A 19,638-nucleotide genomic window follows, 5' to 3' on the forward strand; every position below is an offset into this window, starting at 1 on the left:
ATTTCTCTTCTTTCGAGCGGTCACGCTGACAGCTCGAGAGGAGAGCCGGTAATCGGCATTCCGCAAGGGGGCATGTACACTGATCATCAGGGCACTGATGATCAGTGTGCCCTGATGATCAGTGTAGCCCCATCAGTGCCTTGTGTCAGTGCCACATCAGTGCCACATATCGGTGCCTACCAGTGCCACATCAATGCCACATATCAGTGCCCATCTGAACTGCCTTTCAGTGCCACCAATCAGTGCCACCTAGCAGTGCTGCCAATCAGTGCTGCCTGTCAGTTCCGCCTGTCAGTGCCGCCTAACAGTGCCAGTCAGTGCCGCCTAACAGTGCCAGTCAGTGCCGCCCATCAGTGATGCCTGTCAGTAACACCTATCAGTGCCCATCACTGCAGCCTCATTAGCGCACATCAGTGAAGGAGAAAAATCACTTATTTACAAAATTTTATAACAAAAACTTAGAAAAAACATTTTTTTTTCAAAATTTTCAGTGGTTTTTGGTTTAAGAAAAAATAAAAAAACCCAGAGGTGATTAAATACCACCAAAATAAAGCTCTATCTGTCACAAAAAATGATAAAAATTTCATATGGGTACAGTGTTGCATGACCGCGCAATTGTCATTCAAAGTGCAACAGCGCTGAAAGCTGGAAATTGGCCTGAGCAGGAAGGGGGTATAAGTGCCCTGTAGGCTTATGGTTAAAGTCCCAGCAACAACTACATTTACATCTGAAATCATTTCTGTTTTACCTGCCTAAGTATTATTTAGTTCTGATCAGTCACTGTTGTGATTCACCTACCTTTGCTATACTGCATAGATAGAAAGATCACATTACTACTTTGAAGGTGCAGTTTAATTTAAAAAAAACGTTAATCACTTTTATTCTTATCACAAGAAATGCGTGCATCCCTACTTTTTTAGCTACATCATCAGTACAGGATAAAATATTCTAACGCATTTCGACCTCAACATTGGTATCAGTGGATGCAATAGTAACCCTAAGCATTGGTGTCAGTGGACAAAGTAATAGCCCCCTTCACTTATGTCAGTCCTATTAACTTTGGTGACCACTGGCAGTGAAAGTTAACCCCCTTGCATTAGTGATAACCAATAACTCCACCCACAGTACAGTCTATTTTAGTGACAGCACTGAAAAACCGCATTTCAACACCCAGCAATACTTTCCTAATGCAGAAGGTCGTTGGGCCGCATTGTGGACACCAGGGATATAGAGACACAAGATTCAGAGGCAATTGCATTATACTGTCACCTTCAGGAGGATTTGGACAATGGCAACAAAAGAAAACCTTTACCGCTATGGTATAACCTCTCCTGCCCTCAACATGCCAAATTGTTTCAGAATGTCGATTGGGAGAGAGTATCTCTTCAAGTCCCCTGCACTGTCAAGGTGTCTAAAACCTTCAGCCTAGCATCCATTGCTAGGATCTTCTAAAATAAGTATCAGGCAAGTTAATTTTTTTCAAAAAACTGGAAAAGGAACATGGGGTGCAAACTAAGTGCAATATTAAAACAAGTTTATTAAAAAAAAAAACAATGGGCAACTCACATGCAAGGAGAGAAAGACCGGCATGTCTGATTTATTTGCAGTCTGATGGTGGGCACAAGACAGGTTCTCTGACTGGGCTGATGTTTTTGCTCCTCATAGAGTTTAAAGACCCTGGGGGATCGCAAACAGGGTAGCAGGGCCAGTGTGGAATTCAACCGGCAGTGACATCTCCAAAAAGCCACAGGAATTGGTGTGGTTGCCCATTTCAAAGCTTCTACTTCTTTATCAAACCTTAGGTTTGATAAAGAAACATCATCCCAGCTGGAAAACCTGACTTGTGCCCACCAGAAGACTGCAGATAAATGCTTGTTTTTCTCTTTTTACTTGTGAGTTGCTCACAGGCTTTTCAATAAACCTGTGCTTTAATATTGCACAAAGTTGGAGCTTCCTTGTGTTCCTTTTTCAGATTGACAGTCTGCTTCACTCTAGGGCACTGCTGCTACTTTTGCTATGAAAGCCGAGGACTATGACTTTAATGCATACATACTTTTTTGTATTTCAATGGTTTTTATTAATTTAAAAAAAAAAAAAAACTTTTTGTGGTGCAGAAAAGAAAAACATTAGCATAACTCACACCAACGCATGGGGCTAGCAATGGTACATATATCAAGTGTAACTAGAACAAAGGTCAGGTGAACTGACCCCATAAATGCCAGCTACCAACTGAAAAGAAAAGGAAAGAAAAAATAGAGAAGAAAAAAAAAATAGGGGGAGGTTGGGAGTGTCCAGTCGCCAGCAGGGGTAGGAGAGGCCAATGCCAGAGCAGGTGTTCAGGAGCATCCGGACCAGCCTTCAAAATGAGCCCAAACTAGCTGGGGGGATTGTGGGGAAGGTGTACATCAGCCAAGGTTCCCAGACTTTGAGAAATTTACACTGGGAATCATTGCGAATACTCGAATCTGTTCATTAACAACTTCACTCCTAAGGGTAAAACAAATCTTAATGCCTAAGCACAATTTTGCAACATTGACATGTGTTAGTAAAACCGAACATATCACAACTACTTTGTACATCCAGGTGAATTATTTATTTATTTTTTTTATTAATATTTTATTAAATTTTACATTTCATCTATTCCATCAATAAAAATCAAAAATCTCTTATTAATCTCTTATTAATCTGTTATCATCAAAAGTACAAAAATACAAAACTTCCAATTCCCCCCACCCTAACCTGATCACTACATCCCCTTCCCTCCCCTCCCTCTCAACTCTGCATCCTTCCCCTCTCTTTGGGAGTCCTAGGGTTTTCATCCGCTTCTGTTTCCTAAATGCTTTCAATTAGCTTGACCTTAAACTTCTCCCATTTTTTCCATTTCTCGTGTAAACACTCTATTTTATCCTCATCTATATGGTATATTTCCTCCATTTTATATATCTGATCTACCTTTCTTATCCAATCCATTGTTTTGGTGCTCCTTCTTCCCTCCAAAATTTAGGGATCAAACTTTTTGTTGCGTTAATATAATGCAATAACCCAGAATTTTTTTATTTTTCAACTGTTACTTTGTTCCATGTAAAAGACGTATCCCTGGGTCCTTTGGTATTTTTATCCCAGTTACTTCCTGTATCTGGTGGATTATTTCCTCCCAATATTCCTGAATATTCGACCAAATATGAACCACCGTGCCCTGTTCCCCACATCCCTGCCAACATAAAGGTTAATTATCCCTATTTTGTTTGTGTACTATATTTGGTGTCATGTACCACCTCGCTAAACATTTATAATTAATCTCTATATCTTTCATATTTACATTACCATGTGTTAACTTATAACTTATAAATCTTTATTTGCTTATCCTCCTCTATCCTTAATCCTAATTCTCTTTCCAATTTCTCCACATAAGTGTTTGTTGTCAACCTAGTGAGAATTTTATACATTTTTGAAGTTCCATGTTTCCTATCACCCCGTGTACTAAATATATAATGTTCAAATGGGTTCCACTTTTCTTTTTTTCTTAAGGGCCTAAGGAGTTTTTCTATAAAATGTTTCATTTGTAAATACCGCCACTCATCTACCCTCATCTACCCTTGTAAACAACTCCGTCTTCTTTTTCATTTCCACTAGGGGACAAATTTCCTTGCCTTTCATTATGTCTCTTAATTGTGCATCTCCTTTTTTTATCCATTTCCCTGCAACGTTTCATTCCTCGGTGGGAAGAAATCTGTGTTTACTATAGGCATCAACATTGAATTAAATTCCCATCCCATCTGTTTGTGTATTGTGTCCCAAATTTTCAAAACAATTCTTGTAAATATACTTGTGCTATCTGTCAATCCATGACAGTGAGGTGGTAATCATATTATCCTACTCAAATGTGTTTTACTTAATGTGATTTCTATATTTATCCAACTTTTTCCCTGTGCATTATGTGTCCAATCAAAAATTTGTGCTATCAATACTGAATTATATCTTTTAAAATCAGGAACACCCAGTCCCCCATTCTCTTTGTCTCTAGTTAGAACTTCGTCACTTATTCTAGGTTTTTTATTTCCCCATGTATACTTTAACATAATTTTTTTCATTATCCTAAAATACAATCCTGGCAGCTTTATTGGGATCATATGAAATTTATATAAAATTTTTGGAACAATTACCATTTTTATCAGGTTTATTCGTCCTATCCAAGATATACCACCTATCCCTAATTTTCTCATTTCATCCTTAATTTCATTTAATAATGGGATATAATTTGCTTTATATAGATTCTTTGAGGATACGGCTAAATTTATTCCCAAATATTTTAGTTCTTTTTCCTTCCACGAGAAAGAAAACTGTTTTTGTAAAGCCTTTTTCTCTCTTCTTGGAAGATTTATATTCAAGATCTCCATTTTAGTTGGATTGATTTTTAGGTTAGACAGCTCCCCAGATTCCTTCAGTGTTTTCATTAGATTGGGTAATGTTATCCTTGGGTTACCTACGTAGAACAGCAAATCATTGGCATAAACCGCTACTTTATGTTCTGTCTTTTCTATCCAAATTCCCTTAATATCTATGTTATTCCTTATTTTTGCTAAGAGGTATTCTAAGGACAGGATAAACAGCAAGGGTGACAATGGGCATCTCTGTCGGGTCCCATTATACATCTTTAAGCTCTCTGATATTTCCCCATTCACCTTTATTGCAGCAGATGGTTGACTGTACAATTTCTTTATCCATATTCTCATTCTAGGGCCCATCCCAAGAGCTTTCAGTGTATCCAACATATACCCCCAGTCTAATCTGTCAAACGCCTTCTCAGCATCTACAGACAATAGCAAAACGGGAATTTTTCTCTTTTACTTTTTTGTATAAGCAATAGCAATCTTAGTCCATTATCCCTGCCCTCTCTCCCTGGGATGAACCCCACTTGATCCATATGAATCCACTCCAGCATTAAATCCTTTAACCTATTTGCTAAAACTTTTGCATATAGTTTAGTGTCTATATTTAGTAAGGATATCGGTCTACAGCTAGAACACTGTGTACTATCTTTCCCTTTTTTCGGTATTCTTGTAATATGAGCTTCTAGGGATTCCTCTCTCATTTCCATCTCCCCTCCCAATGCATTCATATATAAACTCAATTTAGGTATCAATTGATCTTTGAACTTTTTATAATATCTCACAGTGTACCCATCCGGTCCCGGACTTTTCCCTGCCATAGTACTCTTCAATGCACTTTGAATTTCTTCTATTGATTTTTCAAGGGATATTAACTGATCTTCTCTCAATTTCTGTAACCCCGCCTCTTTTAAATATGCCTGTCTTTTTTTTACTTCTTTCTTCCTCTTCTCTTATGGACTGCTGAAGATTGATGTTATATAACTTACTATAATAATCTTTAAATACTTTTGCAATACTTTTAACTAGAATATCTTAGTTCTCCATTATTATCTCTTACTTTCTCTATATAGTTCTTACCTTTCTTTTTTCTTTGAGCTCTCATTAAATATTTTCCTGGTCTATCTCCCCACCGATATCTTTCACTTTTCATCTTATTAAACACTCCCCTTTTTTCTTCCTCCATTAAATTATTTAGTTCTTCTCGTTTTTCTATTACACTCTGCTTGATCTGTTTTATTTTCTTTTTATGTACCTGTTCTAATTCAAATAGTTCTCTAAGGAGTGTATTTATTTTCTTTTTCTTTTTTTTTTCCACCCCAATTGCTATTAAGATTCCTCTAATATAGGCCTTATCCACACTGTCGGCACAGACACCTCTTCAGTCTCATTTCTTTCAAAATATTGCTTTATTTCTCTTTTAATTGTCTGTTCCGTCTCCTGATCCTGAAGAAGTGTCTCATTTAATCTCCACGTGTTTGTCTTTTTATGTTCTCTTCCCCATATCAATCTCATTGTGACAGGTACATGATCCGATAATGTTATAACTTCTATCTTTGCTTTCACCAGAGATTCTATAAGTCTGTGATCTAGCAATATATAATTCAATCTTGAATACGTCTCATGTGCATGAGAGTAGAATGTATAATCTCTATCATTCAGATTTTTAATTCTCCAACCATCCACCAGCTGACATTGTTGTATTGTTTTCCCCAATACTTTCAGGTATTTATTACCTTCTGTCAGCGCGTGACGTATCCATCTGAGGATCCATGCAACAGTTAAAAATCTCCTGCCATAATTAATTTGCCTTTTTTAAAATCTAATAGCTTCCTCAATATGTTCTTTAGATAGACCTCATGTTTTTTTATTAGGGCAGTATATATTTGCCAGTGTACATTCTACTTCCTGCAATTTCCTCTTTAAAAATAAGAATCTTTCCTCCGGGTCCTCCATTATTTTTCTTCCAAATTAAACCTTATATTTTTCACAAACCCTATTGCTACACCTTTAGCATGTTTAGTTGAAGAGTCTGCATAAAGCTATGGGTAGTGCTTAGAATATAATTTAACATTTGTTTCTTGTATTAAATGGATTTCCTGTATAAACACCACCTCAATAAATCTTTTTTGTATTTTTCTAAGTATCCTAAATCTTTTCTCTAGACTGTTTAACCCCTTGACAATATAGGTCATAAAATTAACCTCCTCCATTACTATTATATTCTTCCAGTCTTTCTTTTACCTAGGTTTCTCCCTACTTCTCTTGTCTCCTACCTTTATGCTGAGTTTACCCCGCCTCCCCCTCCCTCAGACCCATATACCCCATTTCCCTTTTCCCGCCCCTCTTATTACCCTCCCCATCCCTTAGGCTACTTTTTTGCCTACAAATCATTTGTGGTCCTAATCCCACTTTTGATTCAACTTTAAGGTGGTGCTCCGACCATGTATGTTTCACCAGCCACCTATCCTCCTTTATGTCCTGCCAATTTCTATATCCGGTAGTAAGTCTCCAATGACCTAACCGAGTGGAAGGGTTGGGGGGAAAGAGAGAGAAAAAAAAAATACTCCCCTCCCACTCCCTCCCATCTTCTCTACTCTCTATTTCTCCTTCTAACTACGTGCCAATCCTCTTTTTCTATAGCCCATATCTCTCATTCTTCTTCTTCCCACCCGGGTATCTCTATTTTCTGCAAATCAAGTCTCTCACAAAAGTCTTTCATATCTTCAGGAAATCAGTCTTGCTGAACACCTGTTTTTCCATCTGATTGAACACCTGTTTTTCCATCTGATTAAACACGCCGGGAAGCCCTATCTATATTGAACATTTTGCTTCCTCATCTGCTCCAATAATGGCTTCAAAGATCTCCTCCTTGTCAATGTCTCAGCTGCTAAATCGGCAAAAATCTGGATATTTATTTTTCCATATTTAATAGCTGTTCTTCCTTTGATCTTCTTCCATATCTCTTCTTTATCTCAATAATTATCTCTCGATTTTTCTTTACCCCTTTTTTGTTGGAGTTTTCCTATTCTATATACTCCGTCCAATTTAAGAGTCTCCTGATGCAGATCTGTCCATTATAGTGTTCAGAATTTTACATATACCCATTAAGTCTTCTCCTTGTGAGATCTCTGGAACTCCGCGTATCCTTAGATTACATCTCCTATCCCTATTTTCTTGATCCTCTATTTTATATAGCAGCTTTCTTTGTTCTTTTCCCATTTCTGTTGTCCGTTTTTCTAATTTCTGAATAATTTGGGTGTGTATATCCACTTTTTTCTCTCCGTCTCCTCCAGTCTTGATAGTATTTGCCCCAGATCTTTCTGTATTATCGTCATCTTTTGTTTTATTGAACTTTCAAGACCTTTAAACATTTCTATTTCTTCTTTAGTTGGCATTTGTAGGTCCTTTTCTTGTTCTTCCACCTCCACTCCTTCTTTTGTTTGTTGACTGCTATTAGCTATTCCCAGGGATAGTCTGGGGCTTTCTTCCATACTAATTTCCAGCTAACCCTTTTTACTTATTCCCTGTTGTCTTTCTGAGGTAACGTTCTCCTGTGGGGGTATATATTTTTTAATCGTACCTGTTAGGGAACTCTTGGGCCCACCTCCTTTGGCCACTTTATTTTTCATGCCGTCAAAGACTTATTCAACTTGTCCAAGCTCTGGGACGGGGTTTAATTTTATTTTATTGTCCCGTTTAACAATTTTCCAACAGTTTCTTTCCTTTTTCTATCTCCCCTCTGCCCGGCTCTATTTCCTCTGGAACTTAGACTGTATTATTTTGTCCTTCTTTTCCTTTATACCCTGAGTGATCTCCCCCATTGATTTTACTATACAGTACAGTTCATTCAATATGGTATGTTTTTCCGCTCTCACTCACCCTCTTATCGTCCTCTCTCCTGTGTGGGGCGGCTTTAGGTTCTTCCTTCTGGGGGCTGTTATTTTCTAACAGCCCCTCCACGTAGAACACTGTTTACTTGCTTAGGGGGAGATTCACCCCGCTGGGTCCTGTGATTCCCTGGTCGTATGGGTCCTGTGTGCTCGAGTGGAGATGTGGCGTCTCCTCCTGCCTGGGAACGCTAGCCGGCTTCCCCTCCTCCTAGTGCTCCCTTGAGGCGGGTCACGTGGCCGCCCCAGCGTCCTCAGAGCTCCAAGCAACACACCGCTCTGGACCGGAATCACAGCCGTCCCGCTGAGGCGGACATCGGATGCTCTGCTCTGCTTCTCCCGTCGGCCCGTACCCAAGACCTCTTCTCCGCACTCCACGGTTCTCCTAAGGCCCCCACTCCTCTGGTGAGAACCCCTCTCTCACAGGTAGGTCTCACTATGAGTTTATGGGCATTTTTGGCAGGACACTCTGAGGTGCAGGCTAGCTCACTACTCTCACATCGAGCTCTCCCTCGACGCCATGGTCAGGCTCCTCCCTCACCTGCAGGTAAATTATACCTTGTTTTTTTTTCAGGACAAATTGGGCTTTCATTTTGGTGGTAAATGGTAATGGTTATCTCCTGATTATTTTTTTTTTATTAACAAAAGAAAACTGGCCCAAAATAGTAAAAACAAAATCATTTTTTTTAATTTAGCTGTGTGCTTCTTGTTACTACCATAACCTACCACCAAAGAACAACCCAAATTAAATTCTCCAGCTCTTGGCGATCGCAGCAATACCATATATGTGTACGTTATTTGTTGTCTTTACTTGTAGTACAGTCCAGAAACAATAGTGTACATTTTATTTTTTGTTTACCTAAAACACACTGACACACCAATTTTTTGTTTAAATCCTGACCTTTGACCCTAACCCTTACCTAGATCAAACATTGCTCTAGGTATTTTTCTTTACTTTTTAATATTCCCTTTTTTTTTTTAAACAAACATTTTTTTCCCCTCTATGCCAGGAGTTAGAGAGATACAATGTATCTCTCTCTTCCATTCATAGAGAAAAAACAAAACAAGGGGCCGAGCTTTACAGTGACTGATCGCTAGGGTAGCCAGAGGCAATCATGTGACCCAGAATCGGGAGTCCCGGGTCCCACTCTAACGACAGTGACACCCTGGTCTTTGTGCTGGCAGCACGTAGTGCAGTGCGCTCCCAACACAAAGACGGGTACACAAATATACGGTCCCACGGGAAAAAAGCCCAGTTCTGTCAGACCGCAAATTTGTGTGATGTCGGCATCAAGGAGGTCATACTGTCACGCACACCTTGAAAGGGGACTGACACCTTCCTCCAGGTGTGGGCCATTGTTCTAGTAGCCAGCACAAACAGGAAGCCAACTTCTGCTGATGACCGAATAAGCCCGATATAGGGCAAAAGAGAAGAACGTACCGGGCCTCCCTACAGCATACATATTTTTTTTTAAATCTTGTATATTAGGGTAATATACACCTCCTGGTAATATACACCTCCTGCAGCGCCATTTATAGCTATTGCAAAATACTGAACGGACGTGCCTCAGCAGAATGTTGAGTTAAAGGTCTGGAGGGAAACTGAGCAAATGAGAGAGCTTTGAAAGAGGCTACCATCAAGCCCAGAATTCTCATACAGAAATGCAGTCAGACAGCTATTGGACTGTTGAATCTAAGAAGGAAGAGTCAGAACTGTCTGCTGGGTAAGAAACTGGCTTGAGTTGTATCCAGGATGTTACCCAGATCCTTCCAGCAATGATTCAGCAGCAATGCAGATTTCTGAAGGCTCAGGATTCAACAATACATTACCGGTCAGGAGCTGATTGATCCTATAATAGGAAATTGTACAGATATCCCACAATAGACATGCCATGGGAGTGTAGCATGGCTAACACAGGAGGCAAGTCTCTTGGTAAACAATTTGGGTGTGGAGGACAGACCAAATGGTAGGGCTACAAATTGGTAGTGTTGAGCAATCACAGTTAAATGGAGGAAGCATTGATATATGCTGGAAAGATGAGAAAATGCACATGTGCATCCTTAACCCCTATAATGCCTAATCATGCAGCCAGTCCTGCTGGTTCCTGATAGTAAGTCTTTGAAATTTTAGTGTCTGTGCTAGGTGTGTGGTCTTGGCACAGAAACCTATGCAGTCCATAGATGCATATGGAGACATTAATCCCTCCCTCTTTTTTGCCATATCTGTGCGTTATGTGGGCATCAAGAAGTTAGACAGGTTTTAAGATCCAATATGAGGCAGATACCCCTTTTTGGTTCGGGAACTGTAAAAATGGTAGGAGGAAAAACCTTGAAACCTTTTAGTCATATGTCAAAATATGTCACTAACCCCGATTCAAAAGATCTTCAAGAGCAGCATAGAGGTCTGCTAGACTGTGCAGAGACAGAAGCATGTTGGATAACATGAAGCGAGGAGGGGGCAAAAAGAGGAACTCTAGGTTTTTCCCCCTGGAAACCACATTCCTTACCCAGACATCCAAGCTGTTTTTTATGACCAAATAATCCCTTGTGTCAAAGAGGACTTGTCTGCATATTTGGGAGATATTGAGCCCCAGAGCTTGTGGTTGAACTGGGACCCTGACTTTGATCAGGGCTTTGAGTCTAAAGCCTAGGATCTCTTTTTTCCCTCAGAGAAGTGAAGTCTTCCCTGTCTGAGGCTTATGCTTCTTCAGCTGGGGCAAATGAGTACTCTTACCCCCAGCAACATACAACAGAAAAAATAAGTATTAAACACGTTGCCATTTTTCTCAGTTAATATACTTCTAAAGGTGCTATTGATATGACATTTTCACCACATGTTGGTAACAACCCATGCAATCTACACATACAAAGAAACCAAAACAGGCAAGTTCAAAAATTAAGTTATGTGTAATAAAATGGAATGACAGGGAAAAGGTATTGGACACGCCAACTGAAATGTATTTAATACTTTGTACAAAATCCTTTGTTGGTAATGACAGCTTCCAGATGCCTTCTGTATGGAGAAACTAGTCGCATGCATTGCTCAGTGATTTTGGCCCATTCTTCCACGCAGTCATCAAATCATGAAGGTTCCGTGTGCCTCTTCTATGAACTCTGATCTTTAATTCTTTCCATAGATTTTCTATTGGATTCAAGTCAGGTGATTTGCTAGGCTAGGCTATTCTAGCAGCTTTATTTTCTGTTTAAAACAGCTGAGAGTTTCTTTGGCTTTATGTTTGGGATAATTTTTTGGCTGAAATGCCCACCCTCATTTCATCTTAATCATCCTGGTAGATGGTAGCAGATTTTTATGGCACATTTTTCCATTCATCCTTCCTTCAATGATATGATGTTTGCCAGTACTGTATGCTGAAAAACAGTCCCACACCATGATGTTTCCACCTCCAAACTTTACTGTTGCTATGGTGTTTTTGGGGTGATGTGCAGTGTTTGACCTCCAACATTATTATCAGCGCTGTACATTACAAAGGGGGACAGAACATGTGACAGCACAATAACAATACAATGCAAAACATGAGGGGATTGAGGGCCCTGCTCTTTCGAGCTTACAATCTAGCATGGTGTGTATTATGGCATCCGAAGAGTTCAATTTTTGTCTCATCTGCCCAGACTACAGGTGAAACTCGAAAAATTTGAATATCGTGCAAAAGTTCATTTATTTCAGTAATGCGACTTAAAAGGTGAAACTAAGGGGGCGCTCGTGAGCAGCCTGAAGAATGGCTGCTATTTCAATTTGGCTGCTTGACCACCGGTACATCGGCTGATTTTAAGCCCTCAGGAAGGGGTTTCTTGCCTCTCCTCCAACCTCTCCTGGCCCCTCATCCCCTGGTGCCCCAATGGGGAAAAAAACAGCCTCCTCCCGTGCTTCCAGCGCCCGGCAGCCCGTTTTTAAAGTTGCGGGCTACCCGCCGGAGATCGCGGGTGAAGCTGCGGCCTCGATCTTTGGCCTGCCGCCGGAGAGTTCCAGAACCCCGGCCGCGGGATCGAGTCTTCCCCCGGAGACCACGGTTGAAGCCCTGGTCCTGATTTCGGGTCCCCTGCTGCCCCTACCCGCGGGTGGGCTGGATCCCAGGGGTGAAGATGACCTGGTATCAGCGGCATCCCTGCGGTCTTCCCCTCCAGGTCTGAGAGACGCTGAGCTTCTGCACCGTTTCAAGACGATGCTACAGTCGGAACTGTCCTCCGCTACCTCCAAGCTTGCTGACCGACTTTCGCGTGAAATCCGAGAATTGGGCAATCGGACGAATGATCTTGAGGATAAAATGGATGCGGCGGCCATGGTCATTGAGGGTCATGAGCAGGATTTGTGTGACCTCAAGAAAGAATTAGCGGATGTGCTGCTCCGACTTGAGGATTTTGAGAACCGTTCCCGTCGTAGCAATTTGCGGTTAAGGGGTATACGTGAAACGATCACAGATCTCACCTCCACCGCTACTGCTCTGTTTCAGGAGCTGACGCCTGCAATTCCCATCGACCGGCTCTAATTTGACCGCATTCATCGTACATTGGGCTCCAGACGATCGGATGGGCCCCCCGAGGGACATCATCATCAGGTTCACTTTCTACCGCACTAAGGAAACCATTCACTTGGCGGCCAGAAACAAACCAGATCTCAGATTCCAGGGACACCGCTACCAGCTCTTCGCGGACCTCTCCCAGACCACTCTGCAGAAACTACGTCAGTTCAAGCCCTTCACTTCGGTCCTGGTGAACCACGGAATTAAATACGCCTGGGGCTTTCCGTTCCGCCTCACCTTTAACTACCAGGGCCGCGGTCATTCTGTTGTTACGCCGGAGGAGGCCCATTCGCTCCTGGAATCTTTGCACCTTCTTCCGCCGGGGATCGCTGCTCGTAGCCCGGCTCACTCCACTGGATCCCCAGCAAGGCCGCTTCCACCAGGCCGCCTCTGGGAACAGTCATCCAACAGAAAGAGGGCCCTCTCTCAGACCCCTCAACGATCAAGTCCATCCTGCTCTTCTCCGGGCTGAAGATGCATCGCGGATTTCCCGCGTTGTGTTTCACCATTGGACTCTCCTGGTGGGACTGTGAGTTTGGCCCCTAGGGCTCTTCCAGATGTTAGAGTTCCAGGCTAAGCCTGATCCAGCCTACTCCCTTGGGTTCCGCCACTAAATAGGGGGGGTCTCCTTTTGGACTCGTGGATTATGACTTTTCGCTGTCCTGGCCTATCTCGGGTCCGGATGCCGTTGTTCGGATTCCCGTTTGGGTATGGGGTGATGGCTCCTTCGGGCTCTGGTGGGAGGTTGGCCTGGTGGGCCTGCTCGAATGTTGGCCTTTTTGGGAGGTGGGTGGGGGACCACCTGGGCTGTGTAGAGGTTCTACGGCGGACTGTGGCCGTCCCCCTGGAGGGGGTTGGCCACTAGTTTAGCTGGGTTTTCTAACGGGAGGTTGATGTGGAAGTGCTCACTTCTGGGAGTCTTAGTTATTACTTTAGTGTTCTGTTCTACTGTGTCAATTGCCTTTTTGCCCCCTGGGGGCTTATGTTTTTGTTGTTTTCATTTGCAGCCATGTGTCCGGTGGTAGAGCCACCCCCAACCGGTATCCTTCAGGTATAGGAGGATGCATGTCACCATTGACGTGACACATTTGTACTGTTATATAAATTTCTTGTTTCTTTTTTTTCTCCCTTCTTTTCTTTTCCTTTCTGTTTTTTTTGTTTTCTCCTCATGCAGGGTTTCGGGATGCCATAGTCCGTGCGCCATTGGGAGTGGTAACTGGTGGCCAACCTATGCTTTTTCTGCTGAGCGTGCTGTGCTGATACCGCCATGGCCTCACCCCTTCTGAAAGTGTACTCACAGAACGTTCAAGGTTTCAATTCACCTCAGAAGCGGGCTAAAGTTTTTCATCACCTCAAATCGCAACAAATTGATGTGGTATGTTTACAAGAGACCAGGTTTTCCCAGTCCTCTGCTCCGCGGTATCTTTCGCCTCACTTTCCCACCTTTTACACTGCTGCGACTCCTGAGAAACGCCGGGTGTACTAATAGCTTTCAAGCGCAATCTTCCTTTTGTCTGTGCTCGGAATATAGCGGACCCCACGGGTAGGTACTTAAATCTGCAGGGCACCCTCTGGGATCAGGAGGTTACCTTTGTCTCATATTATGCACCCAATCGCTTTCAACATAAATTCTTTTCTCATCTTTGCACCATTGTCTCCCGACACTCCAAGGGTCTTCTTTTTCTTCTGGGAGATTCTAATGTTACCTTGGATTCTACATTGGACAGGCGCTATGCCCAGGGGACGGCCCCTTCTCACGACTTAGTGCTAGAGGAACGTATGCGCTCTCTCTTGAGGACGGCGGGGCTGGCGGACGTTTGGAGAGAATTTCACCCAACTGAGCGCGACTTTACATTCTACTCTAACCCTCATGATAGTTTTTGTAGAATTGACCATATATTCATGCATGTTCAGCAGCTTCCTTTGGTCAGGCGGATAACTATTCCCTCCTCGCCCTGGTCGGACCATGATCCCTTGGTACTCCTCCTGGCCCTTTCTGGGTCGGTGCGGCGCCCTTTTCACTGGCGCATTAATGATTCCTTATTGACCACTCAGGTCACTTGCCAACAAATAGAATCTTTTGTACGCACATATTTTGCGGAAAACTCGAGATCTGTTTCTTCGGCAGTTCCCCTGTGGGAGGCGCATAAAGCCACGGTGCGGGGTCAGGTTATACAGCTGGCGGCGGTTCGGAAGCGGGAACGGGAGCGCCGACTTTTGGAGCTTCATTCTCTGTTGGCCTCTGCAGACGCTCGTTGGAAGTCATTCACATCCATGGCCCGTAAACGTGCCCGGGACACCCTGGCAGCAGAGTTGGATCTACTCGCCTCTTCAGAGGCGGAGCGGGCCCTGCGTTGGACCAAACACAAATTTTATTCCTGTGCAAATAAGCCTGGTCCGATGCTGGCCAGGAAACTCAATTCTGTGGGGAAACCCCACAAACCGATCCGATTGCGACTTCCCGTGGGTGGCTGTACTTCTAATCCCCAGCAGATTGTCTCCCGTTTTGCAGACTTTCTCTCGCGTCTTTATGCTAAACCAGATCCCTTCCCTGTGGCTCAGGCAGAGGCATTTTTTCAAGACCTCCAACTCCCTGGACTATCTGAGGCAGCGCAGAAGGCCCTCAATGCCGGTGTTACCGTATTGGAAGTGCTACAAGCTATTAAATCTCTACGGTCCACCGCGGCCCCAGGTCCAGGTGGCTTTTCCAGCCTCTACTATAAGAAATTTGCAACCCTGTTAGCACCCTTCTTGACTGATTATTTTACTGAGTTACGACAGGGCTCCTTGCCCTCTCCAGATGCACTTAGAGCTCATATCTCTATGATTCCTAAGACAACCGATGATGTGCAGGAACCGCAAGCCTTTCGGCCCATTTCTCTTCTTAATGAAGACCTGAAGATATTAGGCAAGATTCTCAGCTGTCGTATCAATAAATATTTGCGTAGCCTGATTCACAGGGATCAAGTGGGTTTCATCCCTGGGAGACAGGCGGGTGATAACGTTCGTAAGGTGGTTCATCTTATACATTTTCTACAACAACGGAAAATACCGGGATTCTTACTGTCCTTAGACATATATAAAGACTTTGATTCTCTATCCTGGGACTATCTGCGGTTTGTGCTGTCTCGCTGGGGTTTTGGGGATTCTATTCTTTCTTGGATTCAAGCCTTGTATTCTTCCCCATCGGCTTCCGTTAAATACGCTGGGTATTTCTCAGATTCCTTTCCTATTTGGCGAGGTACGGGACAGGGATGCCCCCTGTCCCCAGCACTCTTTGTCCTGGCGCTTGAGCCGTTGGCTATGGCGCTCCGGACTGATTGCAATATATCGGGGGTTCCATACACTGGACAGGAGTTCAAGTTGAACCTTTTTGCAGACGATGCCCTCTTGACTCTCACTAACCCCTTGACGACGCTTCCAAATTTGCAACAGGTTCTTGAGCGCTTCTCCTTGATTTCGGGTCTCTGTATCAATTTGGATAAGACTGTCGCTCTCAATATTGCTTTGGCCTCAGATCTGGTTTCGCGCCTACAGTCCCACTTCCCTTATAAATGGGCTTCTTCTTCTCTTGAATATCTAGGCATCCGCTTGACCCCCACCTATGACTCACTGTTTGCTGCAAACTACTATCCACTGCTTCGCTCTGTGTCCTCTCTTATGCATTCTTGGCAATTTCCGCACCTGTCATGGATTGGACGGATTAATTCAGTAAAAATGACCATCTTGCCGAAACTGCTATACTATTTTCGCACCCTCCCAGTGCGGGTTCCCCCTCATTTTCTTCGGTTGCTTCAGGCAAAGATTATGCGTTTCATCTGGGCCAATAAACGCCCCAGAGTTTCCAGAACTACGCTTTTTGTCCATAGACTTCAGGGTCGCCTTGGGGTTCCCAATGTTACTAAATATTATCAGGCAAGCCAGATCGCCCCGCTATCTATGTTGCATGCTTCCTCAGACATACCTCTCTGGGTCCTCCTGGAACTACCTAATTGTGCCCCTATTGCGATATCGACACTTCTATGGCTTCCCTCTGCCCTGCGTCCCACGGCACTGAGCCCGATTTTGCTCCATGGGTTGCAAGTGTGGGACTCGGTACGTTACTCCAGTGGCCTAATGTCACCTTTTTTACCTTTGCTCCCAATCACTAACAACCCCCTCTTCCCACCAGGTTTAGATCAACCAAGGGCGTTTTCTTGGTGGGTGACCAATGGTTTTTCACAGGTACGACACTTTTTGACCTCTCGGTCCTTCCCTACCTGGAATTCTCTTCAGGAGTCACGGGATGTCCCTCCGGCTGAGTTTTTTCGTTACCTTCAATTGCGGCATTGGCTGATCTCATTGCGGGGCGCGTCTGTCTTCCCGTACCAGAAATCTGCCTTTGAACAGCTCTGCCAACAACGACCAGGCGCCCCAGGCCTTACTTCCCTTCTTTATGCAGCTTTGAATAGACGCTCGCCGCATACTTCTCTTTGATATGTCGTTCAGTGGGAGCGCGACCTGGGAGTGGCCGTGGATCCGGAGGACTGGAATAAGGCCTGGTCACTCATAGCTAAATGCTCATTTAATACGACCACGCTGGAGGCAGCCTATAAGGTATTGTTTCGCTGTTACTGGGTTCCGGCTCGGTTGGCCCGGGCTAACCCTGCCTGTAGTGATCAATGTTTTTGGGGTTTTGGCCATCGTGGAGATGTATTGCATATCTGGTGGTCATGCCCGAGACTGTTTCGTTTTTGGTCTCGTGTGTTTGGCCTCCTTTTCACCTTGTTCCATCTCTCCATCCGCCGGGATGCTCGGTATGCTTTGCTTCATTGCCCCATACCGGGCCTCGTGGCTCATCAGCAGAAGTTGGCTTCCTATCTGTTTTTATCCGCCACTAGAACAATTGCTCAGGCCTGGAAGAGTCTGGTTGTCCCTCTTCAGGGGGTGCGGGATCGTATGACCACTATGATGCTCAACGAACAGATGTTGAGTATCCGCAACGACTCCCAACATAAATTTTTTAAAATATGGGAGCCGTGGTTGCAATATGCCTTTCCCACACTCCCCCCGGCTAGTCTGGGGATGTAATGGCATTCGGTATTGGCGCTCTTGGACCCCTGCCCCTTGCCCCTCTCTTTTTTTTTTTTCTCTTTCTCTCTTTCTTTTTCTTCCCCTCTTTCTTCTTTTTTCATTCTTTCTCTGTTTTGGTGTGACTGGCCTGCTGCATTTAGTTGTTATAGTCAGTTACAGTAATGTTTTGTAATTTATGTGCCATTGATAGCCTCTGTGTGGGCGTACCTTTTGCCCTGTTGGCATTAGAGCACTGTTTTTCCTTTTTTTTTATTTTGCATTTTTTTTTTATCTATGCAATTGATAGCCCCTGCGTGGGCGTGTTTTATTGCCTCTCTTTTATACTGTTTAAAAATTAATAAAAACCATTGAAATAGAAAAGGTGAAACTAATATATGAGATAGACTCATTACATGCAAAGCAAGATAGGTCAAGCCGTGATTTGTCATAATTGTGATGATTATGGCTTACAGCTCATGAAAACCCCAAAACCACAATCTCAAAAAATTAGATTACATGCAATCAATAAAACAACGATTGTACATAGAACAATATCAGACCTCTGAAAAGTATAAGCATGCTTATGTACTCAGTACTTGGTTTGGGCCCCTTTTGCAGCAATTACTGCCTCAATGCAGCGTGGCATGGAAGCTATCAGCCTGTGGCACTGCTGAGGTGTTATGGAAGACCAGGATGCTTCAATAGCGGCCTTCAGCTCTTCTGCATTGTTCGGGCTCATGTCTCATCTTTCTCTTGGCAATGCCCCATAGATTCTCTATGGGGTTCAGGTCAGGCGAGTTTGTTGGCCAATCAAGCAAAGTAAGCCCACAGTCATTGAACCAGGTTTTGATGCTTTTGGCAGTGTGGGCAGGTACCAAGTCCTGCTGGAAAATGAAGTCAGCATCCCCATAAAGCTCGTCTGTGGAAGGAAGCATGAAGTGCTCCAAAATCTCCTGGTAGACTGCTGCGTTGACCCTGGACTTAATGAAGCACAGTGGACCAACACCAGCAGATGACATGGCTCCCCAAATCAACACAGACTGTGGAAACTTCACACTGGACTTCAAGCAGCTTGCAGTGTGTGCCTCTCCATTCTTCCTCCATACTCTGGGTCCTTGGTTTCCAAATGAGATGCAAACGTTGCCCTCATCAGAAGAGGACTTTGGACCACTGAGCAACAGACCAGGTCTGTTTTTTTTTAGCCCAGGTAAGACGCTTCTGACGTTGTTTGTTGTTCAGAAGCGGCTTGACAAGAGGAATACAACATTTGAAGCCCATGTCCAGAATCAGTCTGTGTGTGGTGGCTCTTGATGCGCTGACTCCAGCCTCAGTCCACTCCTTGTGAAAGTCCAACACTTTTGAATGGCTTTTTCCTGGCAATCCTCTTCAGGGTGTAGTCAGCCCTGCTGCTTGTGCACCTTTTTCTTCCACATAACTTATTAATGTGCTTTGATACAGCACTTGGGAACATCCAACTTCTTTTGCAATTACCTTTTGAGGCTTTCCCTCCTTTTGGAGGGTGTCAATGATGGTTTTCTGCACAGCTGTCAGGTCAGCAGTCTTTCCCATGATTATGATTCCTACTGAACCAGACAGACCATTTAAAGGCTCAGGAACCCTTTGCAGGTGTTATGGCTTAATTAGCGGATTAGAGTGGGACACTTTGAGCCTAGAATATTGCACCTTTTCACAATATTCTAATTTTCTGAGATTGTGGATTTGAGGTTTTCATGAGCTGTAAGCCATATTCATCACAATTATGACAAATCA

This window comes from Staurois parvus, unplaced genomic scaffold, assembly GCF_062004578.1.
Source record: "Staurois parvus isolate SC_StPar_1 unplaced genomic scaffold, SC_StPar_1.0 ptg000813l, whole genome shotgun sequence".
Lineage (NCBI taxonomy): Eukaryota > Metazoa > Chordata > Amphibia > Anura > Ranidae > Staurois > Staurois parvus.